This window comes from Arachis stenosperma, chromosome 5 (genome assembly GCF_014773155.1).
Source record: "Arachis stenosperma cultivar V10309 chromosome 5, arast.V10309.gnm1.PFL2, whole genome shotgun sequence".
Taxonomy (NCBI): Eukaryota; Viridiplantae; Streptophyta; class Magnoliopsida; order Fabales; family Fabaceae; genus Arachis; species Arachis stenosperma.
Window position 1 is genome coordinate 52,493,585 of NC_080381.1, and position 22,754 is coordinate 52,516,338.

A 22,754-nucleotide genomic window follows, 5' to 3' on the forward strand; every position below is an offset into this window, starting at 1 on the left:
ATGAAAACAATGACTAATTATTAATTGATCTTGACAAAATTCCAACAAGGATAGAACTTCCAATTAATCTTCTCCCGGTCAAGATTTTATTTAAATTATATAAATTCTCTAATTTAATTTTCTGTTCATCAAACTCAAAACCCATTTGGAAAACCTTTGATTGATAAAATAGCACATCTTCTTGCAACTCGTTGGGAGTCGACCTGGGACTCATACTCCCAGTATTTTATTTCTAAAATTTGGGACAACTCTTTTCTAAATTGATAAGTGGATTTTCGCCGGTTAAGAACTGTACTCGCAACGCCATTTTTCTAATTAATTCTTAATCTGCCAATTTCCGCTCACGTCAAGCTCCTCAATGTCTATTCCTTGCCTTTGTTGCTCCTCCCTCATGGCTCTTTAGTCCTCTCTTATTTCATGGAGGATAATGGAGTGCTCTTGGTGCTCCACCCTTAGTTGTTCCATATTGGAACTCAAATCCCCTAAAAAGGTGTTGAGTTGCTCCCAGTAGTTGTGTGGAGGAAAATGCATCCCTTGAGGCATTGATGAGCGGATAATTTATACGCTTTTTGGCATTGTTTTTAGGTAGTTTTTAGTAAGTTCAAGCTACTTTTAGGGATGTTTTCATTAGTTTTTATGTTAAATTCACATTTCTGGACTTTACTATGAGTTTGTGTGTTTTTCTGTGATTTCAGGTAATTTCTGGCTGAAATTGAGGGACTTGAGCAAAACTCTGAAAAAGGTTGACAAAAGGACTGCTGATGCTGTTGGAATCTGACCTCCCTGCACTCGAAATGGATTTTTTGAAGCTACAGAACTCCAAATGGGGCTCTCTCAATGGCGTTGAAAAGTAGACATTCAGAGCCTTCCAGCAATACATAATAGTCTATACTTTATTTGGAAATTGACGACGTAAATTAGCGTTGAACGCCAAGTACATGCTGCTGTCTGGAGTTAAACGCCAGAAACACGTCATGATCCAGAGTTGAACGCCCAAAACACGTTATAACTTGGAGTTCAACTCAAAGAGAAGCCTCAGCTCGTGGATAGATCAAGCTCAGCCCAAGCATACACCAAGTGGGCCCCGGAAGTGGATTTATGCATCAATTACTTACTCATGTAAACCCTAGTAGCAAGTCTAGTATAAATAGGATAATTTACTATTGTATTAGACATCTTTTGACAGTTTAATCTTTTGACTGTTTAGTCTTTGATCATTCGGTCTTTTGATCATTCAGGGGGCTGGCCATTCGGCCATGCCTGAACCTTTCACTTATGTATTTTCAACGGTGGAGTTTCTGCACACCATAGATTAAGGGTGTGGAGCTCTGCTGTACCTCAAGTTTCAATACAATTACCATTACTTTATATTCAATTCTCTTCTATTCTTATTCCAAGATATACGTTGCACTTTAACTTGATGAAGGTGATGATCCGTGACACTCATCATCATTCTCACCTATGAACGTGCGTGACTGACAACCACTTCCGTTCTACCTTAGGCCGGGCGCATATCTCTTAGATTCCCCAACAGAATCTTCGTGGTATAAGCTAGATAGATGGCGGCATTCATGGGGATCCGGAAAGTCTAACCTTGTCTGTGGTATTCCGAGTAGGATTCCGGTATTGAATGACTGTGACGAGCTTCAAACTCCTAAAGGCTGGGCGTGATGACAAACGCAAAAGAATCAAGGGATTCTACTCCAACCTAATTGAGAACCGACAGATGATTAGCCGTGCTGTGACAGAGCATTTGGACCATTTTCACTGAGAGGATGGGATGTAGCTATCAACAAGGGTGATGCCTCCAGACGATTAGCTGTGCAGTGACAGCGCATAGGACCATTTTTCTGAGAGGATTAAAAGTAGCCATTGATGATGGTGATGCCCTACATACAGCTTGCCATGGAAAGGAGTAAGAAGGATTGGATGAAAGCAATAAGAAAGTAGAGATTCGAAAGGATTCTTGCATCTCCACACGCCTATCTGAAATTCCCACTATTGATTTACATAAGTATTTCTATCCCTTTTTATTTTCTATTTATTATTAATTTTCGAAACCCATAACCATTTAATCTGCCTAACTGAGATTTACAAGGTGACCATAGCTTGCTTCATACCAACAATCTCTGTGGGATCGACCCTTACTCACGTAAGGTATTACTTGGATGACCCAGTACACTTGCTGGTTAAGTTGAACGGAGTTGTGTCCACACATAGTCAAGAGCCATTATAATGATTCCATACAATAACAAAGAGTACTACATTGATGTGATCACAATTTCGTCCACCAAGTTTTTGGCGCCGTTGCCGGGGATTGTTTGAGTATGGACAACTGACGGTTCATCTTGTTGCTCAGATTAGGTAATTTTGTTTTCAAAAAAAAATTTTTCAAAAATCTTTTTCAAAATTTTTCTTTTCTTTTTCGTTTTTCCAAACTTTATTTTCGAAAAATTTTTTAATAAAAATCCAAAAAAATCATAAAATCATAAAAATCAAAAATATTTTGTGTTTCTTGTTTGAGTCTTATGTCATGTTTTAAGTTTGGTGTCAATTGCATGCTTTAAAAATTTTTCTTGCATTTTTCGAAAATTCCATGCATTCATAGTGTTCTTCATGATCTTCAAGTTGTTCTTGACAAGTCTTCTTGTTTGATCTTGATGTTTTCCTGTTTTGTGTCTTATGTTATTTTTCATATGCATTTTTTGTTAGAGTCCATGCATTAAAGATTTCTAAGTTTGGTGTCTTGCATGTTTTCTTTGCATCAAAAAAAAATTTTCAAAAATATGTTCTTGATGTTCATCATGATCTTCAAAGTGTTCTTGGTGTTCATCTTGACATTCATAGTGTTCTTACATGCATCAAGTGTTTTGATCCAAAATTTTCATGTTTTGGGTCATGTTTGTGTTTTTCTCTCTCATAATTAAAATATTCAAAAATCAAAAAAATATCTTTTCCTTATTTTTCTCATAATTTTCGAAAATTTGAGTTGACTTAGTCAAAAATTTTCAAAATTAGTTGTTTCTTACAAGTCAAGACAAATTTTCAATTTTAAAAATCTTATATTTTCAAAATCTTTTTCAAAAATTATATCTTTTTCATTTTTTTCTATTTTTCGAAAATTTCAAAAATATTTTTCAAAATATTTTCAAAATCTTTTTCTTATCTTTATATCAAATTTTCGAAAATTAGCTAACAATTAATGTGATTGATTCAAAAATTTGAAGTTTGTTACTTTCTTGTTAAGAAATGTTCAATCTTTAAAATCTAGAATCCTATCTTTTAGTTTCTTGTTAGATAAGCAATTAATTTTAATTTTAAAATTAAATCTTTTTCAAAATATCCTTTTCTTAAACATCTTATCTTTTTATCTTATCTTTTTCAAAACTTGATTTCAAAAATATCCTATCTTATCTTATCTTCTTATCTTTTCAAATTTGATTTTAAAATCTTTTTCAACTAACTAATTAACTTTTTGTTTGTTTCTTATCTTTTTCAAAACCACCTAACTACTCTTTCCTATCTAATTTTCGAAAATATCTCACCCCTTTTTCAAAAATTCTTTTTAATTAACTAATTGTTTCATGTTTTAATTTTAATTACATCTTATCTCTAATTTTCGAAAGTCACTAACCCCTTTTTTAAAATTATTTTCGAATTCTCTTCCTCTTCTCTTCTTCTGTTTAATTATTTAATTACTAACACTTCTCTTCACCTCTCTTCATAAAAAAAAGAAAATCCGAACCCACTCTTCTTCATTCTTCTTCCCTTTCTTTTTCTACTAACATAAAGAATCTCTATACTGTGACATAGAGGATTCCTCTTCTTTTCTTGTTTTCTTCTCTTTTATATGAGCAGGAACAAGGAAAAAGGCACTCTTGTTGAAATTGATCCAGAACCTGAAAGGACTCTGAAGAGAAAATTAAGAGAAGCTAAGTTACAACAATCTAAAGGTAATCTTTCAGAAATATTAGAGCAAGAGAAGGAGATGGCAGCCGAAAATAATAATAATGCAAGGAGAATGCTTAGTGACTTCACAAAGCCAACGTCCAAATTTGATGGAAGAAGCATCTGTGAAGATCTGTGAGACTGTAAAGACGAATGGAGTTGATCCTGAAGTCTACAGACTCATGCTTTTCCCTTTTGCTGTAAGAGATAGAGCTAGAATATGGTTGGATTCACAACCTAAGGATAGCCTGGACTCCTGGGATAAGCTGGTCACTGCCTTCTTGGATAAATTCTTTCCTCCTCAAAAGCTGAGCAAGCTGAGAGTGGATGTTCAAACCTTCAAACAAAAAGATGGTGAATCCCTCTATGAAGCTTGGGAAAGATACAAGCAGTTGACCAAAAGATGTCCATCTGACATGTTTTCAGAATGGACTATATTAGATATATTCTATTATGGTCTATCTGAATTTTCGAAAATGTCATTGGACCATTCTGCAGGTGGATCTATTCACCTAAAGAAAACGCCTGAAGAGGCTCAAGAACTCATTGACATGGTTGCAAACAACCAATTCATGTACACTTCTGAGAGGAATTCCGTGAATAATGGGATACCTCAGAAGAAAGGAGTTCTTGAAATTGATGCTCTGAATGCCATATTGGCTCAGAACAAAGTGTTGACTCAACAGGTCAACATGATCTCTCAAAATCTGAATGGATGGCAACATGCATCCAACAGTACTAAAGAGGCAGCTTCTGAAGAAGCTTATGATCCTGAGAACCCTGCCATGGCAGAGGTTAATTACATGGGTGAACCTTATGGAAACACCTATAACTCATCATGGAGAAATCATCCAAATTTCTCATGGAAGGATCAACAAAAGCCTCAACAAGGCTTTAACAATAGTGGACGCAATAGGCTGAGCAATAGCAAGCCTTTCCCATCATCTTTTCAGCAACAGACATAGAATTCTGAACAAAATACTTCTAATTTAGCCAATCTAGTCTCTGATCTGTCAAAGGCCACTTTCAGTTTCATGAGTGAAACAAGATCCTCCATCAGAAATCTGGAGGCACAAGTGGGCCAGCTGAGTAAGAAAGTCATTGAAACTCCTCCCAGTATTCTCCCAAGCAATACAGAAGAGAATCCAAAAGGAGAGTGCAAGGCCATTGATACAATCAATATGGCCGAATGCACAAGGGAGGAGGAGGACGAAAATCCTAGTGAGGAAGACCTCCTAGGACGTCCCTCAAGCAAGAAGGAGTTTCCTATTAAGGATCCAAAGGAATCTGAGGCTCATATAGAGACCATAGAGATTCCATTAAATCTGCTTCTGCCATTCATGAGCTCTAAAGACTATTCTTCCTCTGAAGAGGATGAAGATGTGACTAGAGAGCAAGTTGCTCAATATTTAGGAGCTATCATGAAGCTGAATGCCAAGTTGTTTGGTAATGAGACTTGGGAAAGTGAACCTCCTTTGCTCATTAGTGAATTGGATACCTGGATTCAGCAAATTTTACCTCAAAAGAGACAAGATCCTGGCAAGTTCTTAATACCTTGTACCATAGGCACCATGACCTTTGAAAAAGCTCTATGTGATCTGGGGTCAGGGATAAATCTTATGCCACTCTCTGTAATGGAGAAGCTGGGGATCATTGAGGTACAACCTGCCTTGTTCTCATTACAGTTGGCAGACAAGTCATTAAGACAAGCTTATGGAATAGTAGAGGACGTGTTAGTAAAGGTTGAAGGCCTTTACATCCCTGCCGATTTCATAATCTTAGACACTAGGAAGGAAGAGGATGAATGCATCATCCTTGGAAGACCTTTCCTAGCTACAACAGGAGCTGTGATAGATGTCAACAGAGGTGAATTAGTCCTTCAATTGAATGGGGACTACCTTGTGTTTAAGGCACATGGCCATCCCTCTGTGACAAAAGAGAGTAAGCATGAAGAGCTTCTCTCAGTTCAGAGTCAAAAAGAGTCCTCACAGTCAAACTCTAAGTTTGGTGTTGGGAGGCCACAACCAAACTCTAAGTTTGGTGTTAAGACCCCATATCCAAACTCTAAGTTTGGTGTTGGGACTATACAACATTGACCTGATCACCTTGTGGCTGCATGAGAGCCCACTGCCAAGCTATTGACATTAAAGAAGCGCTTGTTGGGAGGCAACCCAATTTTATTTATCTAATTTTTATTTTATTTTATTCTATTGTTATTTTGTGTTTTATTAGGTACATGATCATGTGGAGTCACAAAAAAATATAAAAATTAAAAACAGAATAAAAAACAGCAGAAGAAAAATCACACTCTGGAGGAAGCACAGACTGGCGTTCAACGCTAGTAAGGAGCATCTGGCTGGCGTTCAACGCCAGAACAGAGCATGAATCTGGCGCTGAACTCCAGAAACAAGCAACATCCTGGCGTTTGAACGCCAGGAATGTGCCTAGAGGAAAAGCTGGCGCTGAACGCCAGTAACAAGCATGAAACTGGCGTTCAACGCCAGAAACATGTTACATATGGGCGTTGAACGCCCAGAATGTGCATCACTCGGCGTTTAAATGCCAGAATGGTGTGCAGTGGCATTTTACATGCCTATTTGGTACAGGGATGGAATTCCTTGACACCTCAGGATCTGTGGACCCCACAGGATCACCTCAGGATCTGTGGACCCCATAGGATCCCCACCTAACATATTCCCCCCTTACCTCCTAATCTTATTTTACTCTTCCCAATAAACACTCCTTCCCAAAACCCTTCACCAATCACCTCAATCTCTCTTCCCAATTACCATCTTCACCATTCACATCCATCCACTCTTCCCCATAAACCCCACCTACCTTCCAAATTCAAATTTTCTTTCCCACCCAATCCCACCCTATATGGCCAAAACTTCCCTCTCCCCTTTCCCTATATAAACCCCTCCATCCCACTTCATTTTCACACAACACAACCCTCTCTTCTCCCCCTTGGCCGAATACACATTCACCCTTCTCCTCCATGTTTTCTTCTTCTTCTTCTTCTCTTCTTTCTTCTCTTGCTCGAGGGCGAGCAATATTCTAAGTTTGGTGTGGTAAAAGCATAAGCTTTTTGTTTTTCCATTACCATCAATGGCACCTAAGGCCGGAGAATCCTCTAGAAAAGAAAAAGGGAAGACAAAAGCTTCCACCTCCGAGTCATGGGAGATGGAAAGATTCATCTCCAAAAGCCATCAAGACCACTTCTATGATGTTGTGGCAAAGAAGAAGGTGATCCCTGAGGTCCCTTTCAAGCTCAAGAAAAATGAGTATCCAGAGATCCGACATGAGATCCGAAGAAGAGGTTGGGAAGTCCTAACCAACCCCATGCAACAAGTCGGAATCTTAATGGTTCAAGAGTTTTATGCCAATGCATGGATCACTAGGAACCATGATCAAAGTATGAACCCGAGTCCAAAGAATTATCTCACAATGGTTCGGGGGAAATACTTAGATTTAAGTCCGGAGAATGTGAGATTGGCATTCCACTTGCCCATGATGCAAGAAGATGCACACCCCTACACTAAAAGGGTTAACTTTAATCAAAGGTTGGACCAAGTCCTTATGGACATATGTGTGGAAGGAGCTCAATGGAAGAGAGACTCCAAAGGCAAGCCAGTCCAACTAAGAAGACTGGACCTCAAGCCTGTGGCTAGAGGATGGTTGGAGTTCATTCAACGCTCCATCATTCCCACTAGCAACCGATCTGAAGTTACTGTGGATCGGGCCATCATGATTCATAGCATCATGATTGGAGAGGAAGTAGAAATTCATGAAGTCATCTCCAATGAATTCTACAAAATAGCCGAAAATCCCTCCACCATGGCAAGGCTAGCTTTTCCTCACCTTATTTGCCATCTATGTTACTCAGCTGGAGTTATCATAGAAGGAGACATCTCCATTAAAGAGGATAAGCCCATCACCAAGAAGAGGATGGAGCAAGCAAGAGAGACCCTCCTCAGTTCTCAAGAGATGCATGAGGAAGCTCATCATCAAGAAATCCCTGAGATGCCTCAAGGGATGCACTTTCCTCCCAACAACTATTGGGAACAACTCAACACTTCCTTAGAAGATTTGAGCCACAATATGGAACAATTAAGGGTGGAACATCATGAGCACTCCATCATTCTCCATGAAATATGAGAAGATCAGAGAGCAATGAGGGAGGAGCAACAAAGGCAAGGAAGGGACATAGAAGAGCTTAAGGACATTGTTGGTCATTCAAGAAGAAGACGCCACTAAGGTGGATTCATTCCTTGTTCTTATTTCTTTCTGCTTTTCGGTTTCTATGTTATATTTTGTGTCTCTACTTCATGATCATTAGTATGTAGTAACTATGTCTTAAAGCTATGAATAAAATCCATTAATCCTTCACCTCTCTTAAATGAAATATGCTTTAATTCAAAAGAACAAGAAGTACATGAATTTTGAAAATTGTCCTTGAATTTAATTTAATTATATTGATGTGGTGACAATACTTTTTGTTTTCTGAATGATTGCTTGAACAGTGCATATTTTTTATCTTGCTGTTTATGAATGTTAAAACTGTTGGCTCTTGAAAGAATGATGAACAAAGAGAAATGTTATTGATGATCCGAAAAATCATGAAATTGATTCTTGAAGCAAGAAAAAGCAGTGAAAAACAAAAGCTTGCGAAAAAAAAAGAGAGGTGGCGAAAAAAAATATATAGAAAGAAAAAGAAAAAGCAAGCAGAAAAAGCCAATAGCACTTAAAACCAAAAGGCAAGGGTAAAAAGGATCCAAAGCAAAAGAGTGTGCTTAAGAACTCTGGACACCTCTAACTGGGGACTCTAGCAAAGCTGAGTCATAATCTGAAAAGGTTCACCCAGTTATATGTCTGTGGCATTTATGTATCCGGTGGTAATACTGGAAAACAAAGTGCTTAGGGCCACGGCCAAGACTCATAAGTAGCTGTGTTCAAGAATCAACATGCTTAACTAGGAAAGTCAATAACACTATCTGAACTCTGAGTTCCTAGAGATGCCAATCACTCTAAACTTCAAAGGAAAAAGTGAGATGCCAAAACTATTCAGAAGCAAAAAGCTACAAGTCCCGCTCATCTAATTAGAATTAATATTCATTGATATTTTGGAATTTATAGTATATTCTCTTCTTTTTATCCTATTTGATTTTCAGTTGCTTGGGGACAAGCAACAATTTAAGTTTGGTGTTGTGATGAGCGGATAATTTATACTCTTTTTGGCATTGTTTTTAGGTAGTTTTTAGTAAGTTCAAGCTACTTTTAGGGATGTTTTCATTAGTTTTTATGTTAAATTCACATTTCTGGACTTTACTATGAGTTTGTGTGTTTTTCTGTGATTTCAGGTAATTTCTGGCTGAAATTGAGGGACTTGAGCAAAACTCTGAAAAAGGCTGACAAAAGGACTGCTGATGCTGTTGGAATCTGACCTCCCTGCACTCAAAATAGATTTTTTGGAGCTACAGAACTCCAAATGGCGCGCTCTCAACGGCGTTGGAAAGTAGACATCCAGAGCCTTCCCGCAATATATAATAGTCCATACTTTATTCGGAAATTGACGACGTAAATTGGTGTTGAACGCCAAGTACATGCTGCTGTCTGGAGTTAAACGCCAGAAACACGTCATGATCCAGAGTTGAACGCCCAAAACACGTTATAACTTGGAGTTCAACTCCAAGAGAAGCCTCAGCTCGTGGATAAATCAAGCTCAGCCCAAGCATACACCAAGTGGGCCCCGGAAGTGGATTTATGCATTAATTACTTACTCATGTAAACCCTAGTAGCAAGTCTAGTATAAATAGGATAATTTACTATTGTATTAGACATCTTTTGACAGTTTAATCTTTTGACTATTTAGTCTTTGATCATTCGGTCTTTTGATCATTCAGGGGGCTGGCCATTCGGCCATGCCTGAACCTTTCACTTATGTATTTTCAACGGTGGAGTTTCTGCACACCATAGATTAAGGGTGTGGAGCTCTGCTGTACCTCAAGTTTCAATACAATTACCATTACTTTATATTCAATTCTCTTCTATTCTTATTCCAAGATATACGTTGCACTTTAACTTGATGAAGGTGATGATCCGTGACACTCATAATCATTCTCACCTATGAACGTGCGTGACTGACAACCACTTCCGTTCTACCTTAGGCCGGGCGCATATCTCTTAGATTCCCCAACAGAATCTTCGTGGTATAAGCTAGATAGATGGCGGCATTCATGGGGATCCGGAAAGTCTAACCTTGTCTGTGGTATTTCGAGTAGGATTTCGGTATTGAATGATTGTGACGAGCTTCAAACTCCTGAAGGCTGGGCGTGATGACAAACGCAAAAGAATCAAGGGATTCTACTCCAACCTGATTGAGAACCGACAGATGATTAGCCGTGATGTGATAGAGCATTTGGACCATTTTCACTGAGAGGATGGGATGTAGCTATCAACAAGGGTGATGCCTCCAGACGATTAGCCGTGCAGTGACAGCGCATAGGACCATTTTCCCGAGAGGATTAAAAGTAGCCATTGATGATGGTGATGCCCTACATACAGCTTGCCATGGAAAGGAGTAAGAAGGATTGGATGAAAGCAATAAGAAAGTAGAGATTCGAAAGGATTCTAGCATCTCCACACGCCTATCTGAAATTCCCACTATTGATTTACATAAGTATTTCTATCCCTTTTTATTTTCTATTTATTATTAATTTTCAAAACCCATAACCATTTAATCTGCCTAATTGAGATTTACAAGGTGACCATAGCTTGCTTCATACCAACAATATCTGTGGGATCGACCCTTACTCACGTAAGGTATTACTTAGATGACCCAGTACACTTGCTGGTTAAGTTGAACGGAGTTGTGTCTACACATAGTCAAGAGCCATAATAATGATTCCATACAATAACAAAGAGTACTACATTGATGTGATCACAATTTCTTCCACCAGGCATCTCAGGGATTTCTTGATGAGGGACTTCCTTATGCACTTGTTGAGGTCCATGAGTGAGCTCTCTTATTTGCTCCATCCTCTTTTAGTGATGGGCTTGTCCTCTTCAATGAAGATGTCTTCCTCTATGACAATTATGGATAAATTGCATAGGTGACAGATGAGATGAGGAAAAGCTAACCTTGCTAAAGTGGAGGGCTTGTCAGCCACCTTGTATAGTTCTAGAGGTATGATCTCATGAACTTCCACTTCCTCTCCAATCATGATACTATGAATCATGATAGTCCGATCCACAGTTACTTCGGATCAGTTGCTAGTAGGAATGATAGAGCGTTGGATGAACTCCAACCATCCTCTAGCCACAGGCTTAAGGTCCGACCTTCTTAGTTGAACCGGCTTGCCTTTGGAATCTCTCTTCCATTGAGCTCCTTCCACACAGATGTCCTTGAGGACTTGGTCTAACCTTTGATCAAAGTTGACTCTTCTCGTGAAAGGATGAGAATCTCCTCTCATGATTGGCAAGTTGAACGTCAATCTCACGTTATCCGGACTGAAATCTAAGTATTTCCCCTGGACCATTGTGAGCCAATTCTTTGGGTCCGGGTTCATACTTTGATCATGGTTCTTAGTGATCTATGGATTAGCATAGAACTCTTGAACCATTAAGATTCCGACTTGTTGAATGGGATTGGTGAGAGCTTCCCATCCTCTTCTCCTAATCTCATGTTGGATCTCCGGATATTCGCTTGGTACACGAAATCGTGATACACAACTTCGTGCAGCTGACCAGTAAGTGCACTGGGTCGTCCAAGTAATACCTTACGTGAGTAAGGGTCAATCACACGGAGATTGTCGGCTTGAAGCAAGCTATGGTCATCTTGTAAATCTCAGTCAAGCGGATTCAAATGGTTGTGAAGCTTTGATAATTAAAAGATAAATAAAAATAAAATAAAGATAGAGATACTTATGTAATTCATTGGTGGGAATTTCAGATAAGCGTATGGAGCTGCGTTATTCCTTCTGAATCTCTGCTTTCCTAATGTCTTCATTCAATCATTCATACTCCTTTCCATGACAAGCTGTATGTAGGTGAATCACCGTCGTCAATGGCTACCATCCATCCTCTCAGTGAAAAAGGTCCGGCTATGGGTTACATAGGGCTAATCATCTGTCAGTTCTCGATCGTGTCGGAATAAGATCCAATGATCCTTTTGCGCACTATCACTACGCCCAGCACTCGCGAGTTTGAAGCTCGTCACAGTCATCCCATCACAGATCCTACTCGGAATACCACAGGCAAGGTTTAGACTTTCCAGATCTTAAGAATGCTACCAATTGATTCTAGCTTATACCACGAAGACTCTGATCTCACGGAATGGAAGGCTCTGTTGTCAGGAGAGGCAACCATGCATCATGGACCAGGATGCCAAGAGATACATACTTAAGCTATAACATGTAGAACGGAAGTGGTTGTTAAGCACGTGTTTATAAGGGAGAATGATGATGAGTGTCACGGATCATCACATTCATTAGGTTGAAGTGCGAGTGAATATCTTAGAATAAGAATGAGCTTGAATTGAATAGAAAAACATTAGTACTTTGCAATAATTCATGAGGAACAACAGAGCTCCACACCTTAATCTATGGTGTGTAAAAACTCCACCATTGAAAATACATAAGTGATAAAGGTCCCAGTATGGCCGAATGGCCATCCCCCAAAACGTGATCAAGAGATCAAAAGATGATCAAAAGATGCAAATACAATAGTAAAAAGTCCTATTTATAATAAACTAGTTACTAGGGTTTATAGAGATAAGTAAATAGTGCAGAAATCCACTGCCATGGCCCATTCGGTGTGTGCTTGGGCTGAGCATTGAAGATTTTTTGTGCTTAGGCTGTTCCCGGAGTTAAACGTCAGCTTTGATGCCAGTTTGGGCGTTTTACGCCATAATTTTTATGCTGAATTAGAATGCCAGTTTGGGCCATCAAATCTCGAGAAAAGTATAGACTATTAAGCATTGCTGAAAAGCCCAAGATGTCTACTTTCCAACGCAATTGAGAGCGTGCCAATTGGGCTTCTGTAGCTCTAGAAAATCCATTTCGAGTGTACGGAGGTCAGAATCCAATAGCATCTGCAGTCCTTTTTCAGCCTCTGAATCAGATTTTTGCTCAGGTCCCTCAATTTCAGCTAAAAAATACCTGAAATCATAGAAAAACACACAACTCATTGTAAAGTCCAGAAATGTGAATTTTGCATAAAAACTAATAATTATATACTAAAAACTAACTAAATCATACTAAAAACTACCTAAAAATAATGCGAAAAAGCGTATAAATTATCCACTCATCATTGCTCCTTTTGAGCTTAAAGGGGACCTCGGAGATCACCTTTTTATTGGCCACAACTTCATAGAAGTGGTCTTGATGGACCTTTGAGATGAATCTCAACATCTCCCATGACTCGGAGGTGGAAGCAATTGCCTTCCCTTTCCTCTTTCTAGAAATTTCTCCGGTCTTAGGTGCAATTAATGGTTATGAAAAAACAAAAAAGCAATGCTTTTTCCACACCAAACTTAAAAAGTTTGCTCGTCCTCGAGCAAAAGAGGAAAGAAAGGATGAGAAGAAGAAGAAATGGAGGAGATGGAGGTGTATGAGTGGTTCGGCCAAGGGGGGTTGGGAGTGTAAGTGATGTGTGAAAATGAAGGAGTAAGGAGGGGTATATATAGGGTAAGAGAGGGAGGGGATCCGTGTGGAATTGGGTGGGTTTGGGAGGGAAGTGTTTTGAATTTGAATGGTAAGGTAGGTGGGGTTTTATGATGGGAAATAGTGAATGGATGTGAGTGGTGAAGAGATTATGGGGAAGAGGGTAGGATTTGATAGGTGAATGGTGTTTGGAGAAGAGTCTTATGGAAAGGTGTGGAGAAGGAGAGAGAATGAGTTGAGGTAGGTGGGGATCCTATGGGGTCCACAGATCCTGAGGTGTCAAGGATTTATCTCTACACCTTTCTAGTGTTCAAACGCCCTCTATGTGGTATTTCTAAGGTTTAAACGCCAGTCTGCTGCCCTTTTCTGGGGTTTAAACACCAGTCTACATGCAAGTTATGGCGTTTAACGCCCAGAATGGTGCTAGACTGGGCGTTTTCTTCCTTTACTGGCGTTTAAACGCCAGTTTACCTGCCAGTTCTGGCGTTTAACACCCAGAATGGTGCCAGGCTGGGCGTTAAACGTCCATTTTGGTATCCTTACTGGCGTTTAAACGCCAGTAGGCTCGTCCTTTAGGGTGTGCTATTTTTTATGCTATTTATTTTACTTTAATTTTTGCAGTTGTTTTTGTGACTCCACATGATCATCATCCTAAGAAAACATAAAATAGCAATGGAAAACAAAATGAAAGAGTAATTAATATAGATAAATAAAATTGGGTTGCCTCCCAATAAGTGCTTCTTTAATGTCAATAGCTTGACAGGAAGCTCTTACAGAGCTTTACAGATGCTCAGAGCATGATTGTGGCCTCCCAACACCAAACTTAGAAGTTGGATGTGGGGGCTTTACTTGACTCTGCATGGAGAGAATTGGATGAAGCTGTTCATGCTTCTTCTCCATGTTTACAGAGGAAAATCCTTGAGCCTTAAACAAAAGGTAGTCCTTATTCAACTGAAGGACTAACTCTCCTCTGTCCACATCAATTACAGCCTTTGATGTGGCTAGGAAGGGTCTTCCAAGGATGATTGATTCATCCTCATCCTTCCCAGTGTCTAGGATTATGAAGTCAGTAGGGATGTAAAGGCCTTCAACCTTCACTAAGACATCTTCTGCAAGTCCATAAGCCTTTTTCATCGATCTGTCTGCCATCTCCAGTGAGATTCTTGCAGCTTGTACCTCAAAAATTCCTAGTTTCTCCATTACAGAGAGTAGCATGAGGTTGATGCTTGACCCCAGGTCACACAGAGCCTTCTCAAAGGTCATGGTGCCAATGGTGCAAGGTATTAAAAACCTTCCGGGATCCGGTTTCTTTTGAGGTATCTTCAGCTGAACCAAGGCGTTTAGTTCATTAATGAGCAATGGAGGTTCATCCTCCCAAGTCTCATTACCAAATAACTTGGCATTCAGCTTCATGATTGTTCCTAAATACTGAGCAACTTGCTCTTCAGCAATGACTTGATCTTCTTCAGAAGAAGAATATTCATCAAAGCTCATGAATGGTAATAGGGAATTCAGTGGAATTTCTATGGTCTCTGCATGAGCCTCAGATTCTCTTGGTTCCTCATGAGGGAACTCTCTAGTGGTCAGTGGACGTCCATTGAGGTCTTCCTCATTGGGAACCACTACCTCTTCCTCTTCTCCAGGTTCGGCCACACCAGGTATGGTTATGGCCTTGCACTCTCTTTTTGGATTCTCTTTTGTATTGCTTGGGAGATTACAAGGAGGAGTTTCAGTAACTCTTTTACTGAGCTGACCCACTTGTGCCTCCAAATTTCTTATGGAGGATCGTGCCTCAGTAATGAAACTGAGAGTGGCCTTAGATAGATCAGAGACTATATTTGCTAAGCTAGAGAGGCTCTACTCAAAATTATCTGTCTATTGCTGAGAAGATGATGGAAAAGGTTTGCTATTGCTAAACCTATTTCTCCCACCATTATTGTTGTTGAAGCCTTGTTGAGGCTTCTGTTGATTCTTCCATAAAAAATTTGGATGATTCCTCCATGAAAGATTATAGGTGTTTCCGTAGGGTTCTCCCATGTAATTCACCTCTTCCATTGCAAGATTCTCAGGGTTATAAGCCTCTCCTTCAGAGGAAGCTTCTTTAACACTGCCGGATGCAGCTTGCAATCTAGTTAGATTCTAAGAAATCATATTGACTTGCTGAGTCAATATTTTGTTCTGAGCCAATATGGCATTCAGAGTATCAATCTCAAGAACTCCTTTTTTCAGAGTCAGCCCATTATTCATAGGATTGCTTTCAGAAGTGTACATGAACTGGTTATTTGCGACCATCTCAATGAGTTCATGGGCTTCTGCAGGTGTTTTCAGATGAAGGAATCCACCAGCAAAATGATCCAAAGACATCTTTGACATTTCAAACAGACCATCATAGAATATACATATGATGCTCCATTCTGAAAACATGTCAGAAGGACACCTTTTGGTTAATTGCTTGTATCTTTCCTAAGCTTCATAGAGGGATTCACCTTCCTTCTGTCTGAAGGTTTGGATGTCCACTCTGAGCTTACTCATCTTTTGAGGTGGAAAGAATTTGGTCGAGAAAACATTGACCAGCTTATCCCAAGAGTTCAGGCTTTCTCTAGGTTGTGAGTCCAACCATGTTCTAGCTCTGTCTCTTACAGCAAAAGGAAAAAGCATAAGTCTGTAGACCTCAGGATCAACCCCATTGGTCTTAACAGTATCACAGATCTGCAAGAATTCAGATAAGAACTGATGAGGATCTTTTGATGGATGTCCATGAAATTTGCAGTTTTGCTGCATTAGAGAAACTAATTGAGGCTTAAGCTCAAAGTTTTTTGCTCCAATCGTAGGAATTGAGATGCTTCTTTCATAAAAGTTAGAAGTTGGTGCAGCATAGTCACTAAGCATCTTTCTTGCATCTCTGGCATTGTTGTTATTTTCGGCTGCCATGTCTTCTTCTTTTTCAAAAATTTCTGTCAGGTCCTCTGCAGAGAGTTGTGCTTTGGCTTCTCTTAGCTTCCTCTTCAAAGTCCTTTCAGGTTCAGGATCGGCTTCAACAAGAATATCTTTATCCTTGTTCTTGCTCATGTGAAAAAGAAGAGAACAGAAAAGAAGAGGAATCCTCTATGTCACAGTATAGGGATTCCTTTATGTGAGTAGAAGAAGAGAAGAAGAGAAGAATGAGGTAGAAAGAAAATAAAGAGAATTCGAACACAGAGAGGGAGAGAGGGTTCGAATTTTAAGAAGGAGAGAAGTGTTAGTAAATAAATAAATAAATAGAAAGAGATGAGAGAGAAGAGAAATTCGAATATTAAATAAAAGAAAAGGAAAAATATTTTTGTTTTTATTTTAAATATTAGTTAGTATTCGAAAATTAAGAAAGGAATAAAATAAAATAAGAGTTTAAAACAATTAGTTAATTAAAGAGGTTTTTGAAAAAGTTGTTAGTGGTTTTTGAAAATTAGAGAGATAAAAGTAGTTAATTGAAAAAGATTTGAAAATAAATTTTGAAAAGATAAGAAGTTAGAAAAAGAATTTGAAATTAAGTTTTGAAAAAGATATGATTGAAATTTATTTTGAAAAAGATTTGAAAAGGGAATTTAAAAAGATTTGATTTTGAAAATTGAAGTTGATGAATTGACTAACAAGAAACTAAAAGATATGATTCTAGAATTTAAAGATTGAACCTTTCTTAATAAGAAAGTGACAAACTTGAAATTTTTTGAATCAAATCCTTAATTGTTAGCAAGGTTTTCGAAAATATGAAATAAAAATAAGAAAAAGATTTTGAAAATCAATTTTTAAATTTTTTTTCGAAAATATTAAGAAGAGAAATGAAAAAGATTTGATTTTTGAAAAAGATTTGAAAAGATAGAATTTTTAAATTGAAATTTTGACTTGACTAACAAGAAACAACTAAATTTTAAAAAAATCTTTGACTAAGTCAACCCAAAAATGCATGCAATAATGACTCAAAACATAAAAAATTAAGATCAAAACCAATAATGCATGCAAAAACACTTTGAATGTCAAGATGAACACCAAGAACACTTTGAAGATCATGATGGACATCAAGAACTTATTTTTGAAAAAATTTTAAGAAAACACATGCAAGACACCAAACTTAGAAATTTTTAATGCTTAGACACTAACAAATTAAAAATGCATACGACAAAAAAGAAAAGACTCAAAACAAGAAAATCACAAGATCAAACAAAGACAATCGTCAAGAACAACTTGAAGATCAAGAAGAACATATGCATGAATTTTTGAAAAATGCTAGAAAATTAAAAGCATGCAATTGACACCAACCTTAAAATTTGACTCTAGACTCAAACAAAAAACACAAAAAATTTTGATTTTATGATTTTATTAAATTTTTTTTTGAAAATAAAAATAAAAATTACCCAATCTAAGTAACAAGATAAACCGTCAGTTGTCCAAACTCGAACAATCGCCGACAACAGTGCCAAAAACTTGGTACGCGAAATTATGATTCACACTTTTTACAACTTTGCATAGCTGACCAGCAAATGCACTGGGTCATCCAAGTAATACCTTACGTGAGTAAGGGTCGATCCCACTGAGATTGTCGGCTTGAAGTAAGCTATGGTCATCTTGTAAATCTCAGTCAGGCGGATTCAAATGGTTATGAGGTTTGATAGTAAAAAGAACAATAAAACATAAAATAAAATAAAGTCACTTATGTAGTTTCTTGGTGAGAATTTCAGATAAGTGTTTAGAGATGCTTTGTTGCCTCTGAACCTCTGCTTTTCTACTATCCTCATGCAATCATGCGTACTCACTTCCATGGCAAGCTGTATGTTGGTGGATCACCGATGTCAATGGCTACCATCCGTCCTCTCAGTTAAAACATGTCTTCTACGGTTTCTCGCATGGCTAATCAGCTGTTGGTTCTCGATCGTGTCGGAATAGAATACATTTATTCTTTTGCACAGTGTCACTGCGCCCAACAGTTATGAGTTTGAAGCTCCTCACGGTCATCCCATCCCAGATCTTACTCGGAATACCACAGATAAGGTTTAGACTTTCCAGATCTCAAGAATGCTGTCAATTGATTCTAGCTTATACCACGAAGGTTCTAACGTCACAAATTCGAATGCTCTGTTGTCAGGAGAGGTGATTCAGATCCGTGGGTCAGAGACCAAAGAGAATATACTCTAGCTGTCATCCAATGACTACGTTGAATTTCATGTAGACCGCTTTGTGGTTATCAGGCACGTGGATCTTGGCTAAGCGAGTAACGAAGATTGGGTGATTGTCACGGGTCACCCCTTCATTCTGACTTAACTGAATTAAGTACAAGAGTATATCTTAGAGGAGATGTAGGCGTGAATTGAATAGAAAAACAATAATACTTGCATTAATACTCGAGGAACAGCATAGCTCCTCACTGTAATCTATGAGGTGTAGAAACTCCACCGTTGAAAATACATAAGAACAAAAGGTCTAGGCATGGCCAAATGCCCAGCCTCTAAAAAGGGTTCGAAGTACTCCCCAAAAGGTCAAAGACTTGAATACAATAGTAAAAAGTGCTATTTATGCTAAACTAGTAAACTAGGTTTACAGAAAATGAGTAGATAGTGCAGAAATCCACTTCCGGGGCCCACTTGGTGTGTGTTTGGGCTGAGCCTTGAAGCTTTCATGTGCATAGACTCTTCTTGGAGTTCAAACGCCAGTTTTGGTGCTAGTTTAGGCGTTTAACTCCAGCTTTGGTGCCAGTTCAGGCGTTTTACGCCAGAAAAAGGTCTCTCGTGGGCGCTTGGACGCCAGTTTGGGCCATCAAATCTCGGGCAAAGTATGTACTATTATAAATTGCTGGAAAGCCCAAGATGTCTATTTTTCAACGCAATTGAGACCGTGCCAGTTGGGTTTCGATAGCTCCAAAAAATCCACTTCGAGTGCAGGGAGGTCAGAATCCAACAGCATCTGCAGTACTTTCTCAGCCTCTGAATCAGATTTTTGCTCAGGTCCTTCAATTTCAGCTAGAAAATAGCTGAAATCATGGAAAAACATAAAAACTCATAGTAAAGTCTAGAAATGTGATTTTTGCATAAAAACTAATAAAAATATACTAAAAAGTAACTAAAACATACTAGAAACTTCCTAAAAACAATGCCAAAAAGCGTATAAATTATCCGCTCATCATCTTACCTAAGAGAGAGAGAGAGAGAGAGAGAGAGAGAAGGGGCACACCCGACAGATGAACCACATGCCTGGCGATTAATGAAGCACCTAGGGGAGCTTGCATGCAAGAACGCATGGCGTCCTTAAGGTAGTGTTTGTTTGTAGAGACACGACAGAACAGGACACTGAGACAAAGATAATAGGACAGAGACATTAAAAATTATGTTTTGTGTATCGTGTTTAGATACGATGGATAGGACACTAATGTAATGTCCAGTATTATGTTTGGATACACATGGACAAGACTAAAATATTATATAAAATGACTAAAATAGCCATGTGATTCCAAATTTTTTAGTATAAACTAATTTAATAAATAATGAGAGTACGTAGGAGTACAGACAGTGGGAACTTGAAAAAAATATTTGAAGCAGTCAAAAATTTTAATAAAAAATTATATAATAGTATTTACATTAAAATAAAATTTATAAATATAATTTTTTTAAAATTTATTATTAATATGTAGGAATACATATGGTTAATATTAACAAAAAAAATCTGAGTTTGATTAATAAAAAATTTTATTTAGGTTAATAAGCCAAATTAATTTTAAATACAAAATCAGTTTTAAAAAAAGAATCCATTTTTAAATGGAAAAAAATTAATTTTTGCACATAAAAATCTATTTTTATTTAAAAAATTAATTTTTTTATCTAAAATTTTATTTTTCTTTTCAAAAAATTAATTTTTCTTTAAATTATATAAAATCAATTACAATTTATAAATTATTTTTTAGCATTTTAAAATATCAATTTTACCTTTATAATATTTATCTTTTAAAAGTCTCCAGACTAATTATTTTTGTTATTATTTTTATTACAAATCAAATAATATAATATAAAGTTAAAATGATGTTGAAGTAAGAATGATAAGAAAAAAGAAATTATCCAATCCAATAAAAATTTTTATAAAAAGAAGAGAGTACCTGAGAAAAAAAGAGAAAGAAAAAGAACGTAGAGATAGAAAAAGAGCATGGAGTAAAAAAGTACTTTCTGAGAACAACGCAAAATAGGAAAAATAAGTAGGGGTAACAGTGGAATAATAAAAAATAGCACCATGGACAAAAAAGAAAAAAAATTCATAAACACAGTCCGTGTCCCTCTTCCAAATCCCGTGTCCATCATTGTCCTTCGTAAAAGAGTGGACACAAAAGTATTAAAAACTGTCCCGGAGACAATATGTTCAGTGTCCATGTCTTTGCTTCCAAACGCTTTTTAAGAATGTGCTGTCCATGTCTCCGTGTCCTGTCTCCGAAAACAAACGCTACCTAACTGACGCTAAGCGTTTTCAAATCAAATACCTCTCATTTAAAATCATGTTGATTAGGGTTTTATCTTATCCTTTTTCTTTTCATATATATATGCTCCTATCCATGATTTACACATATTATTCTGTCAATCTTTAAGTTTAATGTAAATCTCTATGTTTGGTGTTACTAACACCATGGATCATAAAGGGCCAGCACGATATTCTCTCTATTAGTGGTTAGTTATTTTCTTTCTCCTTTACTTTCATCCTTCCCGTCTTTGTTTTCCTAGTTTTTCTCTTTCATTTACTTTTTCCTTCATTGCATGCATAGCATATTCTATTTTTCTTTTTCATCTTAAACTTAAAATTTGAATGCTTGATCCTCCATTAACTATTTTTATGGAGGACATCTTGATAAAAGCATTGAATTAAATAATTTAAAAATAAAGAGTGGATGTGCTTAAATATGTGTGGTTACATTTAAAGAAATCTGAAATGCTTGAATCTTGAGGAAATAGAAAATGAACCTTCAAGAACAGAAATTTAAAGAAGTATTATGAGGATTCGACCATCAATTCACTTGAAGTAGTAAAATAAAGGTGTGGAAAGATCAAAGAAATAAAAAATTCCAAGACTCTGAGCACTAATGATTAGGGCCCAGTTAATGCCTGTGATGTTTCTGTTCCAAGGATAGACTTAGACTGGTAAATTCGAGGGGTGTTTTATCACCCGATAACTTAGGCCAATTGGACTGGGATTATTGATTAAAAGTCCACTTAAAGAGTTTCCTTAAGACAAAACATTAAGAGGCCCAAAGAGGCTCTGGGCATCAATGTTTGTAAAACCCTGGTTAATCGATAAATAATTAACTAATAAATTAATCATGATCAAGGATATTAGGAAATTAAATTTTAAAAATTGAAGAAGTAAAGATATTTATAATATGAATTAAAACACTAACTTTAAGGATTTTGGCAAAAAATTGGACCAACAAGATGAACCGGTTGAACAAAACTCAAGTTGGGCCCAATCCCAACATATAAAACCCTTGGATCAGCCTTTTTTCCCTATCCTAAGTTCATTCATGCTGAAAAGAGAAGTTTGGTAAAGAACCCTAGCTCCATTCCAATTCAACCTTCAATCCCACTAACTTTAAATCCGGAGCTCCGATTGACAAGCCGTTTGTGGCTACGCATTCGTCTTGAAGTCCTCTTTAATTGTATTTGAATAAAGTGATAAGAAACTTTGTATTTCATGCCCAATTTCCTCTTCCATTCAGAATTTGCCTTTTTGTTAAGGGTATTGATTGCTTCTCGTGATTTTGGTGGTTTAGGTGAAATCTAGCCCTGGATAATTGTTGGGTTTTACCCTAACCATCAATAGATGAGATAAGAACCCTCTCAACCCTTGTGAATTGATGAATTGGTAAACCCTAGCATTGATAAGATGGAATTGTATGAAATTAGGGTGAATATTATGTTTATTGAAGTCAAATTGGTGAATTAGAGTACTTGGAACAAAGCTTTGGTAGCTAAAACTTATTGGAGTTGTTTGGGAGTCTTAAAATCTTGAAGTTCGGTGTTTTGAGCTTTGGGGGAGAATGATGCATGAGCTAATTTGTTAGGCGCGGGTGTTTGTCAGGCACATTCGTATTAATGTGATGAAAAGAGCTAATTTGTTAGATTATCCTATTCACCACGATGAAGA

General features: G+C 37.5%; 2 non-coding genes across 2 annotated transcripts; one reads left to right on the top strand and one right to left on the bottom strand.

Annotated features, from left to right (window-relative positions):
• Nucleotides 1-4,262: 4,262 nt before the first annotated feature.
• Nucleotides 4,263-4,366, bottom strand: LOC130983693 (small nucleolar RNA R71). Its single transcript, XR_009087672.1, has one exon. It is a non-coding gene; the product is annotated as a small nucleolar RNA R71 (small nucleolar RNA).
• Nucleotides 4,367-16,032: 11,666 nt separating this feature from the next.
• LOC130984648 (small nucleolar RNA R71) lies at nucleotides 16,033-16,136 on the top strand. The gene has a single exon (XR_009088566.1). It is a non-coding gene; the product is annotated as a small nucleolar RNA R71 (small nucleolar RNA).
• The last annotated feature ends 6,618 nt before the right edge of the window (nucleotides 16,137-22,754 follow it).